The sequence below is a fragment of the Dermacentor variabilis genome, chromosome 3 (genome assembly GCF_050947875.1).
Source record: "Dermacentor variabilis isolate Ectoservices chromosome 3, ASM5094787v1, whole genome shotgun sequence".
Classification (NCBI taxonomy): Eukaryota; Metazoa; Arthropoda; class Arachnida; order Ixodida; family Ixodidae; genus Dermacentor; species Dermacentor variabilis.
This window is the reverse complement of record NC_134570.1, coordinates 212,708,040-212,729,353: the sequence shown is the minus strand read 5'-3', so window position 1 is coordinate 212,729,353 and position 21,314 is coordinate 212,708,040.

Below are 21,314 nucleotides of genomic sequence, written 5' to 3'. Positions count from 1 at the left end.
TCTACCGCAAACTAAAAATAAAGCTCACTAAAATTAAAACACGGCGAAGAAATACTAACGCTTATGCAACCTACTTAATATTCCCTCAACATGGGGGGGGGTCGTTATTACCGGCTACGTGAGTTCTTGGCGTTTGCTACATGGAAGTCAGGCCACCCTAGCCTATGGCTACGATGCTGCTAGAAAGGACCGTTCTTACTGACCTTTGTCGTCTCACGTATCTTCCGAGTCCCTAAGCGTGTCTGTCCATCATAGTCGGTGCTCTCGCCGACTCCGTAAACGTTGCTGCCTTGGTGTTGGCCAGTCAACTCGTCCGTCTCTGATGCCGGTGTCTCGAACTCCGTCGGTGACGGGGCACTCCGGCCTCCCCAGTTAGGTCGGTTACGCCTATATCCGGGTTCCACCACTGCTTCTTCGAGTGCCGACGAGACGCCCTGGGGACTCTCGCACGTGCTGGTCTGCCTGTGCAGGGGGATCCTGCCTGGAGTGCCCCGCACTGCCGTCAGAGGCTGCAGGTAGTCCAAGGAGCCTCGCTCGAACGTCGCCGAGGTCGACGGTCACACCCTGGGTCGGCAGCGTCATGGACTTGACCGAACCTTCATGGCTCCCATCGCCAGTGCGATGCTGACGCTCCAACCTTCTTGGCTTAGAGCCGCGTCGATAATCCCAGCTCGGCGCCGCTTCTTCCTCGATCACAGCTCAGGGCATGCGCCTCTAGAACTCGTGCCGTTCGGACCGATACGTGCACATCGTTGACTTATTTCTTTCTGCGCCGCACGCCTCTTACATATATCAGCAGAGTCCTAGAAGAGCTGGGATACCCGACCAACACAGAATACTGTATCAGCGAACTAATTAGCATACAGAGAAAGATGCGAGAAAAAACTGAGAATGTCCCTCATCTACCCAAAAATGTACCCAAAATATAATGAAGGTAGGCTTAAAGCCCGAGCCCAACAATTAGTAAAAAGATTGGGCATTAACCCCGACACAATATACACAAATGTAGCGCGGTACATTGAGGACACGGTATCGTGGCTTCTTCGGGACACTCCGGAAACACGAGAACCCAGACAACAGCTTCGGTTCGCACAAGCTGCATTAGCACAGAGGAAGGCGGTTGCAGTTGCTCTGGCGATAAAGACACGGGAGGGAGAAGACAGGGCCGCCTACGTCCTCGCCGACTCCCAGAGGGCTTGTCGACTCTTCCTCCACTGAAGAATCTCCAGGATTGCCCTTAACATCTTGGGCGATTGACTAAGACAAGAACATCGCATTGTGTGGTGTCCGAGGCACGTTGGTGTCACAAGCAACACAGGGGCAGACGCTCTTGCTCGCGAGACTTCAATCGGAGGAAGAAAGGACACCACAATCAAAAACAAGCTAATACCAGCGCGAGATGTCTTAGAACATCAACATCCTTCACGCCAACAACTCTCTGCGCCAAACCCGCAATTGACAGTGGAGGAGGTTCGGTTGTACAGAAAAATCCAAACACTTACACCTAGGGCGGCGGCACGCCATCTGGCCAACTGGCCCCACGTGACATGGGAGTGCAAATCACGGCCCCCAATTTCAAATTCATCCCAATTAGCACAAAATTTTTTTAGGTAGCTTTGGACAGTCATGCTCGCCCGGAGTCACCCGGAGACTCAATTGAGCCTCCTCGACCAGGCCCGGTGCGTGGCGGTGGTCAATGGAGTTCCGGACTGCGGAACCGCCCTCCGGCCCCCCTTTACCCCATTTTCCTGCATAAAGTTCTTTCTCTCTCTTTCTTTAACTTAAGTGGTTATGAGCCACTGCATTTTTTGCTTGCTTACTTGGACATGTGCTATTGCTGGTGACGGTATTTCTTCTACCGCTCGAATACGCACCGCGTTCTTTAGGCATGAGCCATTGCAATGAGCCTTCTAAGGCTTTCGCCTTAACAGAATCTCTTTGAATACTCCGCACGGTTACTATACCCGAAGGCGCAACGACTAGGCATGATGCTGAGGCAGTTTCGGTTGCTTGTGCTTGCACGCGTTCAGTAAAGGTGACCAAATGCTGCTAAAAGCCCGTTAACGCTCCATGTTCAAAGTACGTGCACCGAGGGCAAAGCGAAACGTCATGTGATAGAAGCGACCCGATCACCACGGCGATGGTGAGCGGAAAATAAATGCTATAGTCTGAAATTCTTTCTCATTACCCTAGTGGAGGCTGAGGTCCCTAGATAAGTTTCAGGATGTAGCGCCATGCCCGCTTTCCCGCTGCTGTCTGCCTCCAATCACCCTCCTATTCGCACCTCAAAGGTGCGAAACCTAAAGACGCATACAAAAATTAGCGTTTCATTTGCGGCGTACTACATTTATTACCAATACTCGTTTTCAAGCTATTCCGTGCTGTAAATATTTATTCATAAATAAGTTGGCGTAAACGCCGCTACGTGAAAAAAACTTTCGAAGCTTTTTTACGGTCCTGGGGATCAGTGCGGGCACATGGAAATGCCACATGACTGCACTATGTCAATTGCGTGCGTGAAATGCACGAAACGTGCGAGGGTCAGGAGCACGATGGGTAGGTAAAAGGTGGGCACTACCGTGAAACTTTTCATCTATGAATCTTAGTAGAAGCTTACCACTGTCCTTTGCCTCTTCCCCTAATTTTTCGGATGCGGGCTGTCTCGTTGAGTAGACACCAGCCCACTACCACACTATAGCTTAAAAACATGCGTATAATGCTTCTATAACGTCACAATTACCTATGAAACATTTCACGTTGCGTGCACATCAGAAATAACGCGCTCCCCCTTTCCATTTGCATGAAATATCTCGTCAATGCCGATCTCTATTCTCCGTGGACAGCAAATAAACAATCCACGCACTTTATGCAGTGTCTAAAAATAGAGAGAAAGTAAATGTTCAGTAAATCTCTGCAAATCCAGTATTCAGCTCCCAAAAATTAGACTTTCACCGCAAACACTCACGTATGCCGCATGAAGATTCACAACGAGACCAAATGCTCGCCGGACAAGCTATTTATTCCATACAATCGTCACACACATTGACAATGGCCACATTACTAGTGAACCCTTGCTTAAATTAAATTCGGTGTTTCCTTTCATGTCGTTCATGATTACTCTCCGCTGTTTTGTGTCCCTATTTGTACTTTGGGCCGTCTTGCAGAAATAAATATCCATTCGTTAATTTCAATGCGTTTTAATATTACTGATATATAAAATAATTATATTACGGACAGTCGTTACGTTAATACCACGCATTTCGCGACTAATCGGTTGATGCAAATTATAACAAGTAGACGGGAACAGGAGAACAAGAGCGACAAAGTGGAATATTCCACCCATATCTTCATCGATAGGGAGTATACAAAATGTGAAGTGCCATCTATCTACTTACAGAAAAGCGCCATCTGCCGTCTATTCTAGAGCACCGCAAAACCAAAGTGCTCACTTCACAGCACAGCTACATGCATACCTGGTAATTTCATACAGGTTTAGTGGTGTTCTAGAGCTTCTGTTCGTTGTTATATGTGAAGTCATGGAACTGTGGCAATGCAAGCAAGAAGCTAGGCTTCAAGTGAAGCTTGTGTTGCCTCACTCGTGTTGGCGTCGGTGTTGCCGTAGGAAAAAAGACCAAGCCGCGCGAAAGTCTAAGTTGCTGCACATTTCAACGATCACGGATTACGAGACCACCACGCGGTTCAGCCGGCGTCGGTTCAAGGTCCGTGCCCTTTGAAATGGAGCTTTATATGCACGAAATAGACGCAGTGCAAGGTGCCAGCCAGTCACAGGCGTCCCCTCTCTCCGTAGGAGGTAAATGGTGTGATAGCGTGTTCCCTCGCCTCGCACCCACCGTTTCCCGCCAGTTCAGGCTCGCAGTCAGATTGGGAGGTCGCGTTTGGTTCGTTGTGCCGAAGAGCAGTGGGCGTTAAAGGAACGGCCGCAGGAGCAGGTCGCGCGTCATGCCTTCGACCGAACATTGGTGGCGTTTAATGAACGCCGCCGGGAACTCGCCTGAGAAAGGATTCGTGGTCGACGTACCGACCTCGCCGTGAGTGAGCACGAAGCCGAGGCATTACGAAAACAAAGAACCGCAGGTCCCGAGTTTCGTTTGCACCCCTCTTCACAGTGTGGAAGGGCGGTCAATTTTTTTGGCGATATACCCTAAAAACGTAGCAGTTGCGCTGAAACGGCTAAGCATCGATTCCAGTAGGAAACCATTACAAGCCGTACGAAGTAAGAATAGTTGTTTCATCGGCTGTATAAACGTGGAAACATTCGCTTACTAACTAAATGAACATGCATGCTGTCATGCGCGCATGTGCAAACATACACGCGACTCACTCGATGACCGTGAACACTCGGTGTCAAAACGCCGGCGTGAGGAAGAGCGGCAGCTGCAGCGAGATATTTGACCTTCGTGCTGCCACTAGCTTCATGGTGAACTAAGCGACGAGAACAGTGCAAACGAATCTATCTGCAGTCAGTGCACCTAGACTCTGTACCCATCGCAGATCGCTTTCAAGATGCCTGCGCGGCCACGCTCAGCCACGCCATACTCAGCTGCCCCTTAAGTAGAACTTCCTCCCGGTTCCTTGCGCGCGATGGAAGACAGCGCGCTTCCTGCCCCACTTCCTCCCTTGCGCGCATGAGAGTGTACTCGCACTGGCTGTAAGTACAACTTTAGGGTGCTTCTCCGTGTTTTCCTCTGCTATGCTGAAAACACTGGCCTTGCGGAGCATCTGTAACCCAATCTCCTTGCTCCGTCCACGACTCTTCCTGCTGCCGCTGCTCGCTTCCCCCTTTCCATCCCCATCCTGCAGTGCAGCACAGATGAGCTGGGCTCCCTGGGAGTCTATTACTGCGCTGCACCTCATCCAACTCTTCTCTTCCGAAACCAATTATCTCTCTCGATATCGAGCCACTATCCCGGGCTTTGTCTTAGCACGTTGTCTCACTTGGACTTTTTAAGCAGCATCACGGTAACAACAATGACGGAAATTCGCCTGAAATGTCCATATAATTGCTATCGCAATAAATATCAGCGAATGAAACAAAGTATGAATACTAAACAGTGGCAAACGCAGACGTCGTATTCTATCTCGTACCCCCGTGTTCGTTTACTGCAACGCAGATAGAAACATCCCGCCTTCCAAAGAACATAAGCCCCCGCATTCCACCCGCTCCCGCCCCTTTAACTTTGTTTAAGTTAGCGTGCAAAGGCAACACTTGCTCTCACGCGAATAATTTTTCTGAAAGCGAACGATGTTTAGCCTATGAGTGCAACTATGTTTGTTGGATATTTATCTGAAGACATTGCTACTTTACATAAAACGCGCTTACAGTTTTATATGCGTTACAGCGGCAAGAAAATGTATCACAAACGGATGGGAAACCCCGCATCAGTGTTTGCGGTAGAGATATTGCTCTAAGTATTTCGCCGACAAATAAAAATTCAAGGAAAGAAAAGCGCGCGATGATCACATTTCCATTTTAGTTCGTACTGAAAAAATTTACAGTGGTATTTCGCTTCGTAAACGCTTGTGATGCAAAAGCCTATGGGGGCTATAGCGCACACGACTCCATCGGCCTTCGGTGCGCCTAAACGACTACACTGTCAGCATCTTAGACCGTATTCAAGACAGAGCTTGCGCTGCCGCGGCATACGCAGGTGCCGCCGGAGTAGAACGCCCTCTTATAAACATTCGCTTACTAACTAAATTAACTGGCATGGTGTCAGAGCGCATTGGCGAACGTGCATTCCCGCTCGATCTCCGCCGACATTCACTGTCGAAACGCTTGCGTGAGGAATCGCGGCAGCAGCAGCGAGCTAAGTGACGCCTAAACGCAAACTGAGGGATGAGAGCACTGCACATCCAAAGCTACGAGCCGTTGGCCCACCTATAGACTGCCTAGACTGTGCCCCCCGAAGCAGTACGATTTCAAGATGAAGCACGTGCGACCTCGCGCAGCCGAAATACAAAGCCCGCCTCCCTGCCATCCCCCGATGCCATGCGCGCGAGTTTGGTTGTGATACATTGTGTTCCCCCCTTGCGCAAGCGAGATTGAGCCGCCATTGTCGTCTCACCGTCGCACGCTCCCACTCGCACACACGGCGCCCGAGGACGATGTTATTACAGCACATCTGTATCGCAAACAATACCTGTAGCAACTGCCACAACAGGTCCACACGGCGCCTCTCTGCCTGCGACGCTTGGCCTCATTTGTCCTTTCTGCCTTCGCTCAGCCCTACCCTACACTTTCCTCTCGGTGGCGCTACTTCGCCGCGCGCTCGCGCTTCTTCGTATTTTCCCGCACGCGGAGGAGGAGGAATAGACGGAAAGACAGGGAAGTTAGCCCGGCGCGCGATTTTCTTCACCTCCAGGCATCTTCCTCGTTAGTTTGCCTCGCGGCTTCAGACAGACACCACCGATTTGAAGAGCTAGACAGTTACGCTTACGCGTAAAAAATACCGGCAGTAATAATCGCACGATGACTATCGACGCTACGGCGTTGAGCATTGAATCAATATAGTGAAACAGCGCATTCTCGCCGTCCAAACGAGTTATGTATGAGGCTTACTGCAGCGGCGCGCCTACTTCGCGTTTCCTTAAGAATATTCGGCGCCATCTAGTGGGGCCTCCTCCAAGCCAGCGCGTGGCCTCCAAAATGCATGGTGCGCCAGTGCATGCGAAAGCTGAAAAACGGGCCATGCGAGAACCGGAATCTTCTCTCGCACTTCTTTCTGGCCACTCTGCTCCATCTCATGGTGCTGGCGAAAATTCCGGGCGTGGCCTTCGAGACAAGCCTGGCACGTCGGTGCCTTCGAGCACTGATAATTCTTTCCTCGCTTGACGCACAACCATTGGCACATACTCAGTGACTCAATTTGGTGACATATTCGTTGAGGAGCGGCACACATCCAGTGCATTAGTGGCTCAGCCTGCTAAAGCATCGGGTCCTTGAGGAACCTTTGGCACATGGGCTGTATTCCACCCAGCATGAAAGGAATTTCAACGACCGTTTTTGTTATTGTATAGCGGCACATTCCCAGTGGCACATGCATAGTTACCCAAGTTGGCGTCAAAGACTGAAGAGCGACACACACCTACTGGCGCGTACGCAATGAACCAAGTTGGCACTAAGAGGTTCATTGGAGACCAGCACAGACCGAGTGGCACACACCCTGCGCTCCAAGTTAGCGCCAGAAGAGTTTCTTCGAACAAGGGTGCCTACCCAGTGCCGCTTCTATAGTGACCCACCTCTGCTTGAAAGAGATTAGTTCAAGAGCGGTACGTATCTGCACATTGCCACACACTGAGTCACCCATTTTGGTCCTACGCAGGGCTTCGGACCTTGTTCCCTCGGCACAGCAGCCCTATCTGCATGCTAACTATTGTACCACGACACTTCCAGTACCCGCCGTGGTTGCTCAGTGGCTATGGTGTTGGGCTTCTGAGCACGAGGTCGCGGGATCGAATCCCGGCCACGGCGGCCGCATTTCGATGGGGGCGAAATGCGAAAACACCCGTGTGCTTAGATTTAGGTGCACGTTAAAGAACCCCAGGTGGTCAAAATTTCCGGAGTCCTCCACTACGGCGTGCCTCATAATCAGAAAGTGGTTTTGGCACGTAAAACCCCAAATATTATATTATTATTATTACACTTCCAGTGACCCAGGTAGGCGGTAGAACGGTTAGATAAACATAGATACAAACACAGCCCCAGAAAAGTACGTGAAAACCCGCCGTGGTTGCTTAGTGGCTATGGTGTTGGGCTGCTAAGCAAGAGGTCGCGGGATCGAATCCCGGCCACGGCGGCCGCATTTCGAAAGGGGCGAAATGCGAAAACACCCGTGTACTTAGATTCAGGTGCTCGTTAAGAACCCCAAGTGGTCCAAATTTCTGGAGTGCCCTACTACCACGTGCCTCATAATCAGAAAGTGGTTTTGGCGCACAAAACACCATAACTCATTGAAAAATTCGAGAAGTACCTGAAAAATGCTATCGCATTGAATGCTATTTGACTCGTTTTCATAATTGTGCAGATCGAGCATCGAATAATGCCATTTATGGAATGTAAAGTTTAGGCAGTTCATCAATGCATGTCCATCAAAATAGTTTTTGCCATGAGAGGAAAAAAATAGAAGAGTGGGTGCGACGGCATTTCTCATTGCTCTACTCGTACATATTGTTACACACGAGGTGTTTTAATGCAGAACGAGATGAATCTGGTTGATAGGCGCGGTTGTTGAAGAGCGGTTGTTGTTGTTGTTGTTGTTGTTGTTGTTGTTGTCCTGAGTGGCCGTGGCACATACCCACAGTGGGGGATTGGCCAAGAATCGGGCAGTTTAATTAGGTGCCTAAAAATAATAATGATAACAAGGGAGTTAACAATTTGGGCGTGTGAGTTAAAAAATAAACGTTTTGTGTTTTGTGTTTGGAGAAAAAAGGAAATAATCACATGAAAAACTGGTTATAAGATAATAATAATAATAATAATAATAATAATAATAATAATAATAATAATAGATAAGAAATAAAAGAAAGCTATGGTTGGGAGGGAGAACGATCAATCTAACATGGAAATCGATTGGTTTCAATTAGGTTTGGATCGCCAAGCAAACATTTCTGTGGCTGAACCCAACAATAGACGCAACAATAAAGTTATACCAATAGAGCGAAGCGGGATTTCGAGTAGTCGTTTTCTTATAATAGAAAAACGTCTGCAAGACAACAAGAAATGGTCGATTGTCTCAGCTTCGCCACAGAATGAGCATAATGGTGAGGGGACCAGACAAGACCTGTGGAGGTAGAAGTTCAATGCAGGTATGCGGCAGCGCAGCTTCGTGATGGACACTTCAATTTTCCGTGTTCGGCAAAAATCTCTGTTCCAAGGGTGCAGGAGATGTCCGTAATCCACAGAGTTAGTAATTGCGGAGCGTGATACTGACTGTATAATGATACTCCTGCGAAATCTAGCTGCAGTAACATAAGCAGTCAAAAGGCAGCAAGGAAGAATCGGGCCACTTATCGATGCCTTGGCTAGAGAGTCTGCAATTACATTAATGATTAGTCCTTTATGGCCAGGCACTCAAATCAAACGCACGCTTCTCAAGTAACTAGGTACCAATGATTGAAATGTCCTCATCACGCGAGAATCACTAGAAGCAGTAAGGGATGAGCACAATGATAAAGAATCAGTGACTATCATGGCTGATGTAATTGATGGTCCTAATTTGCGTAATGCCAGCACCACGGCCATGAATTCGGCTAAAAAATCGGTATGAAATCTGGCAGCCGAAGAGAATATGTCCAATCGAGAATCGGGGAAAATATTCCTACATCTGACTTTTCTTCACATTGTGAGGCATCTGTAGCAATTACAACGTTTGTTTGAAGGTTTTTCAGGTGATCTTGTAGTATACCGTCTAGAATACGGTGTGGAAGTAATTTTGCCTTATTAGGAAAGATGTCATCAAATTGAATGTCCGTGGCAACAGCTCTGTCGGTAATAGGAAGTACATCGCATATGCGCACGCCCGAAGAGTCAAGTAATTTTTGCACGAAGGTAATTTGCGGATTATGTAGTCGCGGCCAGATGACACCGAAAAACAATGCAGGTTGTGAAATAAGGATTATTTGGGGATGACGTAGTGGTGATTCGTAAATCCTTAAGAACGTCTGCACCGTCAAAAACCGGAACCTGCACGAAAGTGGCGGAACACGGGATTCTAGATAAAGAATAGAATTTGCAACAAATTTACGAAGACCTAAACACAGACGTAATACTTCTCTTTTTAAGAGGATTAGAGGACGGGACATGTACGCTTGAGCTCCAGAGAAGAGCACGCAACCAAATTCTAATACAGGGCGAACGTACATACGATATATCATTAGGAGTGTATCTCTTCTCAATCCTATTCGACGACTGCTCAGCCTGCGCACTATGCCAATTGCACGGGTACCTTTCCCAGTCAAATGATCTACGTGTGAGCGCCAGTTGAGAGAGGCGTTATAAATAATTCCGTGGTATTTAACAGATTCCACCTGTGGTATTCCTCAGGTGGAAAATTAATCTGCAGAAAACTAAAGTAATGTTTAACAGTCTCGGAAGAGAACAGCAATTTACAATAGGCAGCGAGGCACTGGAAGTCGTAAGGGAATACATCTACTTAGGGCAGGTAGTGACTGCGGATCCGGATCATGAGACGGAAATAATCAGAAGAATAAGAATGGGCTGGGCTGCGTTTGGCAGGCATTCTCAGATCATGAACAGCAGGTTGCCATTATCCCTCAAGAGAAAAGTATATAACAGCTGTGTCTTACCGGTACTCACCTACGGGGCAGAAACCTGGAGGCTTACGAAAAGGGTTCTACTCAAATTGAGGACGACGCAACGAGCTATGGAAAGAAGAATGATAGGTGTAACGTTAAGTGATAAGAAAAGAGCAGATTGGGTGAGGGAACAAACGCGAGTTAATGACATCTTAGTTGAAATCAAGAAAAAGAAATGGGCATGGGCAGGACATGTAATGAGGAGGGAAGATAACCGTTGGTCATTAAAGGTTACGGACTGGATTCCAAGGGAAGGGAAGCGTAGCAGGGGGCGGCAGAAAGTTAGGTCGGCGGATGAGATTAAGAAGTTTGCAGGGACGGCATGGCCACAATTAGTACATGACCGGGGCTGTTGGAGAAATATGGGAGAGGCCTTTGCCCTGCAGTGGGCGTAACCAGGCTGATGATGATGATGATGACCTGTGGTATGTCTTCAAGGTGGTAAGACAATGAAATGTGCACTATGTCACGTATCGGAAAACGAGAACAGCACATTTGCTGGCATTGAGTGTGAAGTGACTAGCATCTAACCACCTCTCCAGATCATAAAGGTAAGTTTGCAGTCGTTGGTATAGCATGTGGATGTCGTTTGCAGATGCAAAAAACGCACTATCGTCTGCATAAACATAAGTAGTTATTTCTTGATGACAAGGTAGTGTGCTCATGAGAATATTAAAAAGTACCGGGGAAAGAACTGAGCCTTGCGGTACGCCTCTCGTTTGTTTGTGTTTAGAAGAAGAAACGCCGCTTTCGTAGCAATAGAATTCTCTTTCACCTAAAAATGACTGAATCCACGCTACTGTATACCCAGGAACAGCACAGGAAGTTAACCGATTGATCAATATTGTGTGCTCCACAGTGTCCTATGCTTTAGCGATATCGAACGTCACTAAGGCAGCGTATTGCTTATGACGTCGAGCGAGTTGTACTCGGCTTTCTAAGTCGACGTGGGCATGCCAGATGGAGCAGCCGGCCCTGAAACCAATCTGACAGGGACTAAGATTGGAATTATCATTAATAAATTTCATGATGCGACGGTGAAGAAGCCTCTCAATGAATTTTACTACGTTTGATGTAAGCGCAATGGGCCTAATGTTCTCCAATACATACCTTCCTTCTTGTTTCTTAAGCATCAATATTACCTTGGCAAGCTTCCAGTGCAGCGGAATCCAAGCATATTTAATTGAATAATTCACCAGGTCTAAAAGAACGTTAGGCGATTCCTGTAACAATATTTTTAACATTGCATTTGTGACGCCATCAGGGCCAGGGGCTGAATTCGGTAAACATAGTGCAGTCTCATTTAGTTCAGCTAAGGAAATTGGAGTAAAGCCATCCCAAGGACCTAATGTAGAATGAATAGCCGGAAGCCTGGCCGTAAATCGATTTTCTAGGCCTTCGGCAATCTCTTCTAGGGAGGCGCTCAGTTCATGCGGGGTCAAAACAATTGAGTCTAATGTTAAGGGTGTTGGTAGCACCTTCCTAGCACGAGGGAATGCAAATAAAGCAAGCTTATTTTTTGAATCAGATAGATAATCGTAATGTCTAATATCATATTCCTCTTTGGCTCGATTAACAGTACGCTTAAATACACCAGCATGACACTGATAATTTTTTCAATTTGTTGGGCACTGATTATGCAGAAGCATTTTCCAAGCGGCCTTTCTTTTTCTATAGTCCCGCGTACACTCATTATTCCACCAACGACAAGCGGTGCCTTTAGCCGAAGGGATGACAAATTCAGCTTGCTTCCGGGAATCCTCTAGAATTGAGCAAATGGTTGAAGCGATTTCCTTATCATTGGCATTGGCAAGTTTCGAAACGGCAGAACGCAAGAAAGTCTTAAATTTTGTATGGTCCATAAATGTGCAGGCCTGGTATTTTAAAGATGTTATTTGACAGTCGATTTCAAATGACACAGGAAGATGATCACTGTTGGTTGCTGAATGAACCGCTACCAACGAAAAAACCTTGATGCCAGCGCTACAAAATGTCAAATCTAACACTGAACGGAAGGGTCCTCTAACGAACGTTACTTGTCCTGTGTTCTGACATGAAAGGTGACTATCAATAGTCCACTCCCAAAGTCGCTTACCACACAAATCTGTTTTTCGCCCCCACGACACGTGATGCGAATTGAAATCCCCTACAAACAACATTTCTTTTCTACAGGCAGCCACAGCCCTATCAAGTTGACGTGTACATTGCACACCGCTGGGGAAATAAGCATTTATAATGGAAAATGAATGGTATCCTGGGAGACATAAATCTATGGCGAAAATTTCACAGTCGCAGTCCATGATTCGAAAAGAAATTTTTGCCGTGTGACAAATTTTACTGGAAACAAGTATCATTAATCCTCCACCTCGCGAGTCTCTATCTAATCGGAAGGACCGAAACGCTTTTAAATGAAAATTTTTCTCTGTTGAAAGCCACGTTTCTTGAAGAAGTAATATATCTGGATTGAATTGAATAGATAGGCAAGATAATCTGTTGAAGCTGAAAATATAGAACGACAGTTCCACTGCAGCACTTTCAACTGTCCAATGGTGTTGAACGCACAGCAGCGGCAACTGCCGCCTTTAGAATACTTTCTGTGAGCACAGGAGTTGGTTGACTTTTTTTTTTATTTTGGTTTCATAGTTTTTGAAATTGGGGACCCCGTACGTTTGGGAGCTCGAGTGTCAAGTTCTATGTCTGTGACAGTAAAAGTGTCTGAATAAGAGGGCTTATCCTCGCGTGTTTGGACTAGCGAAGTAGTGTCTGTGGAATATTCTGCAACTGTTGAAGGCGTCTCTACCTCGTTGCTAGGCGTTCGAGCTGTGGCGTTTGATACAGGGCACTGCATTGGTGTCTTAGTGGGCTGCATTATTTGCATCATGTGACTGGAAATGATTTGCGCTAAGCAATCAGAGAGACTGGATATCAATTTATCCATAGCTTTAGCTATTGCTTTTTCCACAGCAGAGTCAATTGCTTCTGAGAGGTTAAGATCCATGCTTGGAGTGTTGCGCGCTGTAACAACAGAGTATCCGAAGCCCCTGTCTTTGATAACTGAAATTGCATCTCTTCGGGAGCAACGACGGCGGTCGATTATTTCAAGAATTTGTATTTCTTGAGCGCGAGCCGAGCAGTTCAAATAGTCTGCTGGGTGTTCTCCCCCACAGAGGCAGCACTTTGAGATTGAGTAGAGCATTCACTTGAAGAATGACCATCCCCACAGGTGCGGCAACGCAAGCTAGACTTACATCCTCCTGCGCTGTGCCCGAATCTCCAACAATTCTTACACTGGATTGGACGTGACGTACGTGGTTCTACACGGAACACAAGACGCCATACCTTTATTTCAGATGGACATGGTGTGCCCACAAACGTTGCAATAACAGATTCTGTCGGAACCCTCTCGTTATTGGCCAGTCGATTGCAACGGTAGATGGCAATGACGCCTGCTGCGGATAGCGTGTCCAGGGTTTCAGTAGGACTTAATCGGGAGTCTACGCCCCGTACAAGACCCTTGGTGCACGCAAGGTGAGGCGGAATAAAAGCACTCACAGGGGTGGAAGCGAATGAAGTGCATTTCAAGAGGTCTTCTACACAGGTCTGGTCGGGTGAACGACACACTATACCTCCCCGTGCGAACGCTCGCACATCAGTGATGGTCTGGAAGTGGTTGGACGTGGCCTTAAGTGCCTTCTGGACAGCCTGTGGATTAGTGATCCTGATGCAACCTCCATTGGTAGGCACAAGCTCCACAGGAATGGTGCTGACGCCACTGCGAAAAAATAAATCTATGGGCAATTCATTAGGTGGCAGGGATGCTGACGAGGCGGATCGCGCCTGGCCAGGAGAACTGGTCGACATCAGCTCAAGACGGCTGACGCAAGGAATTCCAATCAACCAGGAACTAAAATACGGTTATTGAGACAGCTTAAACCACCCGATACTCAGCCAAAACACCACTGCAGGTCAACAAAACGGTCGCTCTGTCGAGGCCAGCAGGAACCAGGGACAACAGCCCGCGAACAGAACAGATGAGGCAGCGCTGGCGACCACGCGATCGGACGTTTCGGACGTCTCGCGGCAGCTTGGCTAACGTCGTTCTCTTCCTTCTTTCATCTGGTTGTCTGCGCGGCAGGCGTGGTTCATGACAGCTTGTGACATTTCCCCGCTGGCAGACGAAGCCCGCCGGGCGAGTCCGTCATCTCGTGGGTTGTAACGCCTCAGACGCGCGACGTGTGTCACTTCAGCCTTGGCCGAGCGTCGTCCACTGCTCGTGAGACGCGCAATGCGGTAGTTTACTTCGCTGAGGCGCTCCAGAATAACGTAAGGGCCGACGTAGTGGGCGAGAAACTTCTGGCACAAGCCACGCTTCCCCAACGGCGTCCAGAGCCACACAAGGTCACCAGGATCGAAGTAAACGTGGCGGTGACGCCCGTCATAGCGTATCTTGGACCGGTCCTGCGATGCTATGGTGCGTAGCCTAGCGAGGCGTCGCGCTTCTTCTGCTCGACATAGGATCTCATCAATTGATTCGTTGTCATGAGCGAAGTAGGGAAATATGGTGTCGAGGGTGTAGCGTGGCGGACGAGCATACAGAAGGAAAAATGGTGAGTAACCAGTGGTCTCGTGTCTCGCGGTATTGAAGGCATAGGTAATGAAAGGCAAGATACTGTCCCAATTCTTGTGTGCTGAATCGACGTACATGGATAGCATGTTGGCAAGCGTTCTGTTTGTGCGCTCGACCAGACCATTAGTTTGTGGATGGTAGGGTGTAGAATGGCGGAAGCTAAATGAACACAGACGAAGGGTTTCTTCAACCATGTCCGCGGTAAACTGTCGCCCACGATCGCTGATTACTATGCGAGGAGGTCCATGTCGGAGTATAACGTTAGCCAACAAGAAGATAGAAACTTCTGTAGCTGTGGCCGATGGCAATGCGGCGGTCCCACAATAGCGGGTAAGGTGATCTACGCAAACGATACTTAACGATTACCCTTGGAGGATCGCGGGAAAGGGCCCAGAAGATCTATACCAACTTGCTCAAAGGGGAAGCTAGAAGGGGGAACTGGTTGAAGCAGGCCATGTGGCGCTTGTGGAGGACGCTTGTAGCGCTGGCATTGAGAGCAGCTAGCGACATACCGTTCGATATCTTTCCGCATCTTAGGCCAGTAAAAACGTTCTTGAGCCCGGTAGAGAGTACGGGTGGGACCACGATGACCGGAAGTTGGGTCATCGTGCATGGCGTATAATACTTGGTTGCGAAGGTTCTTGGGGACAACTAAAAGGTAGCGTGCACCGGTGGTCGAGTAGCTCTTCTTATACAGCGCGCCACCATCCCGTAGGCGAAAGCGACTGCCTGCAGGTGACTCCTGTGCTGCCGCGAAGAGCGGTTGTAAGCTCTCGTCCTTGTGCTGCTCGGATATGACGGTACCCATATCCGGAAATTCCGGGGACACAAAAGCAATGTATTCATCAAAATTGTCCGCATCACATTCAGTTGTTTGAAGTGGCATCCGAGAGAGACGATCAGCGTCAGCATGCCGCCGGCCACTTTTGTAGCAAATAACGAAATCGTATTCCTGTAGACGGAGGGCCCAGCGCGCTAGTCGTCCTGAGGGATCCCGCAGATTCACAAGCCAGCAGAGCGAATGGTGATCTGTTATCACAGTGAAGGCGTGCCCATAGAGATACGAACGAAACCGTTGCACGGCGAAGATGACCGCCAGACACTCTTGTTCGGTGACTGTGTAGTTGCGCTCGGAGCGGCTCAAGGACCGGCTAGCGTAAGAGATCACGTGCTCACTGTTGCCAACACGCTGAACTAGCACAGCACCGACGCCTACGCCGCTGGCATCGGTGTGAATCTCAGTTGGTGATGAAGGATCAAAGTGGCGAAGAATTGGTTGGGATGTCAACAGGAACTTGAGCTGGCGAAACGATGAGTCGCAATCAGCAGTCCACTCAAAGGGAACGCCTTTTTGGAGAAGGCGTGTAAGGGGATGAGCCATGTCAGCAAAACGGGGAATGAATCGGCGAAAATAGGAGCACAAGCCCAAGAAACTTCTTAACTGCTTGACAGAGTTGGGTACTCTAAATGCTTCTACAGCCGCAGTCTTTTGTGGATCTGGTCGGATGCCTTCTTTAGCGACCAGATGGCTAGCACAAGAGTTAGTCGTTCCCCAAAACGGCATTTTTTTGAATTAAGCACAAGACCCGCTTTCTCCAAGCAGTTCAAGACCAAATCCAAACGTTTGTTGTGTTCACTAAACGTTCGCCCGAATATCACAACGTCGTCTAAGTAGCACATGCAAACTTCCCATTTTAAGCCGCGTAATATCGTGTCCATGAACCTTTCGAACGTTGCGGGCGCGTTACACAACCCGAAAGGCATCACGTTAAACTCGAATAGTCCGTCGGGTGTTACAAATGCTATCTTTTCTCTGTCGTCCTTGTGTATAGGAATTTGCCAGTAACCTGACCGTAAATCGATTGAGGAAAAGTAAGATGCCGCAAAGAGACAGTCGATGGCGTCGTCAATTCGTGGGAGCGGATATACGTCTTTCTTAGTAATGGCGTTTAGGCGACGGTAATCAACACAGAACCGCCACGTACCGTCTTTCTTCTTCACCAATATCACGGGGGCTGCCCAAGGACGAGATGATTCTCGAATGACGCCTTTGCATAGCATTTCTTAGACCTCATCGCTGATTATCTTGCGTTCTGATGGGGATACACGATAGGGTTTTTGTCGGATTGGCTGGGCGGCTCCTGTGTTGATGCGGTGACGAGTTGTGGACGCAGGAATTGATGGCGGTCCATCGTGCTGCGCAAAGTCGAATACCGAGGTATGTTTCGTAAGCAGGAACATCAAAACTTGACGCTCGTTATCGCTGAGTGACTTATCAATCATGGAAAGTATCTTCGAGCTCCCGGGGCTCGAGACACTGGTTGCTCCTCCATCGGGGAGCTCTGCAAGTACTGCCACCGATACGGGCGAGTCTTCCTGAAACGTGGCAATCTTTAGGCCTTGAGGTAGCACTGCCCCTTCAGTGGAACAGCTAAGCGCCCACAGCTCCGCGCATCCATCGGTCACTGAGACCACGCAGTGCGGAACTAACACGTTTTTCTTGAAGCAGTTCCGATGTACAGGTTCCATTGCAGCATCGAACGAGATAGGAGTCGGAGATGAACAGGCGACGGCAACACGCATCGCGGATAAGGCGGGCACAACTGTGTCCTCAGACACGCACAACACACTCTCCGGGAAAGCTTCACCTTCAAAGAGCACAGGTGAAACACTGGTGTCGACAATGAGTTCTCCCGTCCGGCAGTCAACATTCGCACCACACAATTGCAAAAAGTCAATCCCCAGAATCACGTCATGCGAGGAGCGAGGAAGAACAGTACACTCTGAATTAAAAAGCTTTTCCGGGTATAATGATTCACTACTGACTCCACGGAAACTTGTGCACTGGTCCCAACGAAACATAACCTTGTGTCCCAGAAAGCCTTTAAACCCCACACTCATGACCGAGACGGTTGCTCCCGTGTCGACTAAAGCCATTGTAGAGACCCCATCAATCAGTACATGAACCTTATTCTTTAGCATGAAAATAGTTAGAGGCAGTTGAGTCGGCAGCATACATTTTCCAGCGACCTCACCTCCATCGGCCGCGCTGGCTAGTTTCCCGGCGGGGGCGACGCGAAACGGCTCCGAGGCGATGGTGACGTGAATCGCGGCCGAGGGGATGGTGATCGGGAGGCTCGGAAGGCTGGTGGTGGAGTCAGAGTACGGTCGGAGGCAGGAGAGCGGTAGCGGTTCCGGGTTCTTTCTTCTCCAAAGTAGGTCTCCTGGGCGGTGCATCGGTTCTCTCGAAAGTGGCCTCCTGAAGTGGAGTCTCCTGGCCACTGAGTGCGCAGTGTGCGACCGCTAGACCGCATAGTCGGCGCTGACGATACGCAGTTTGATGCTCGGCGTCGGCTACAGTACCTAGCTATATGGCCAGGCATGCCGCAGCAGTAACACACTGGCGAAGGGCGAACTTCAGAATGCGGATTGAAGTATTCTGCCGAAGACATCGGTTGAGGGTAACGAGGCTCTTCCCCTTGAAAGTCGTAGGTAGCGGCGAGTCTTCGTGGACGAAAGTTGCGTGGGCGTGGATCAAAACGTTGAGGGGGCGAATCATTGGGTGGTGGTTAGGTCGTATTGTAATGCGGTTCGTCTCAGGAGCCGTTAAGATCCGCGACGTTCACCGAGTGGTCCCAAGTAGCCGAAGGGGGTTACCAAAGAGTGTGTCGGAAAACGGAGGAGCTGCAATGTTGCGCCGCATAACGTGCCTGTTAGTCATGTCGTTGGAGCTCCTCGCGACTATCTGCCGGATGGCGGACGAAAGGTCTGGGAGCGGAGGACTCGTGTCAACACTTGCTACAGTCGTTACATTGTCCAGCCGTCCAAACTTTGGTGTAATTCGGCGAGGCTTCAGCGCCTCGAACGTACGGCAGTGCCGTATCAGTTCTTATACAGTGTGCAAGTTCTCTTTACAAATGAGGAAGTTGCACACGTCTTCCGCTATTCCTTTTGCCACGTGCCCCACTTTATCTTCATCTGTCATTTGAGGGTTGACGGTGCGGCACAGCTTCAAAATTTCTTCGATGTTGGTAGTGCAAGTCTCGCCGGGTACCTGAGCTCTCTGGACTAATGTGAGTTCCGCACGTTTCCTCTTTGCATCCGAGTCACCGAAACACTTTTTGATCTCCTCGACGAAGCGTGTCCATGTAGTTAGCATGTCCGCGTGGTTGTCATACCATACCAACGCCGTGCCGGCCAAGAAGAAAACAACGTTCCTAAGCTGACTGGCAGCGTTCCAGTTATTGTATTGGCTTACCCTTTCGTAATGGGTTAGCCACTCATCTACATCTTTCTCTGCCTTCGCCGAGAACGTGCGTGGCTCTCGGTAGTGCTGGATAGGGACTGGGCTCTCCGAGGTACTGCTGGTGAGGGTATTTTGCTCTGTGGCCATGACTGAGCGCGACGGCGAAAGTCCGGCGAGGCGACCGCTTCGGCGTAGCTCTTGTGCTGGTGGCTCCGTTGTAGGTCGTGGGAGTTACCCCGCACAGCTCCACCAAATGTTACACACGAGGTGTTTTAATGCAGAACAAGATGAATCTGGTTGATAGGCGCGGTTGTTGAAGAGCGGTCTCGCGGCAGCTTGGCTAACGTCGTTCCCTTCCTTCTTAAATCTGGTTGTCGGCGCGGTAGGCGTGGTTCATGACAGCTTGTGACAATATATTCACAGCAGTTCAACAACGGCACAGAGATAGACAAGGCCCGGGCGACCAGTCCTCATGCTGTAGCTACTTTACGGCACAGTGTGCTGTTCAATCACATGTCAGTTAGTTTTCCGTACATCGATTTAGCCTTCACTTATTGTGCGTTTCTTCCTTTTCGGCTCTGACAGTGAGACGCCGAGCTATATATAGCGGGTCTGACCAAACTTTGGAGGGCTGCTCATGTTATTATGCAGCGTTTGAAGCCGCGGTGCCTGTAAACAGCGAAGTCCTTAATAATGGATGTCTGCATCGGAAGATCAGTTAGGAAACTAAGTAGTGCACGGAACGTGCTTGACAGAGTGCAGGAGCAACGCCCTGTTGTGTGGAAATTTGCGGCGATGAACGGAAGAAAACAGTGCACGGAACGAATAAGGTCGCGACCCTCAACTTGTTAATTACCTTCGTCCTTCATTTTCACAGCACACTGACGTGTCGCATGTGCGATCTGTCTCGCAAAATTTCAGTTCGCACACTGGAAGAGAGAATACAAAGCGAACGGGAAACAAAACAGAGCCCATCGCCGCGAAAAGAGGCTCGGCGAAGGGTGCAACAACCAGCAGGCGTGGCTTCATTGATTCATGGGAGCGCAGTGATGCTGGCGCTTCCTCAATCGCCTGATGATGAAAGCGACTTTTGCATTTTAGAACCTTGAATAGCCACACGGTGACCGTTGCCCATCCACAAAACATACCAAGGACTGCATATTTCTGTTTGCAGAAAAGTTTTGCGCTTGCCGTGCCATGTTATTGTCCACATTTTGCAGAAGGATCGCATTTTGTAATGGGATCAGCGTAACAGTTGGCACAGTTAATTGTCTGGTTTTTATGAAAAGCGATGCTTTCGTTTATGGAAATGCGAGCCACTTCCACGACGGCGCAAGCATTAACTTGTGTCGCCACCTGTCGGCAGACACGGCGTTTCAGGGAGGGCTGCCGCGTGTTCCAGACGAGCGGATGACACGCATCCCTCTCTGACCGGTTGTTTTCTGAAGCTGCCTACACGCTGGGACACAAGTGCATGCTTGAGCGATGGTATACGATGCGTGCAATGGTATTCTATGAGCACAGTGATAGACAGTGTCAATACAAGGCCAGGGAATACCTCGACTAAATCAATACAAATACATAGATATGTGGATAAATGAAGGCAATATATATACCGGGTGTTATAAATTAAGCTTCTTGGTTCTCTTAAAATTAGGCACAGGGAGGCACGCGAAGACCACAGCTGCAAATAAGTTATGAGGCCAGGGGGACACAAAGTGAGCCGAGGGTGGAAAGGGGACAGTTATCATCTTTGCCAATGGCTCCGCCCCATTGGCAGGTTAAACGCCGCACGCAACAACCGCGTCACATCAGGGAGAAGGTTTGCGCCGATCCTCACTCTCTTGCATGCGTAATCATGCGAACGACAATTAAAATTTGGAGTCGGATATCTCGGTGCACGGACAAGCTAGTAGAATTCTTCCAACTGATACTGTGTAGAAACAGGACCGCCTCTAACTTTTCAATACAAACATACCTACTCACTGCAGTTTACAAACAGTCAATTATGCAATTTAGTTCATTGGGCTGCTGACAGCGATAATTATCATCTCACTTTGTGACCCTAGGCCACATAACTTATTTGCACATGTGGTCCTTGCGTGT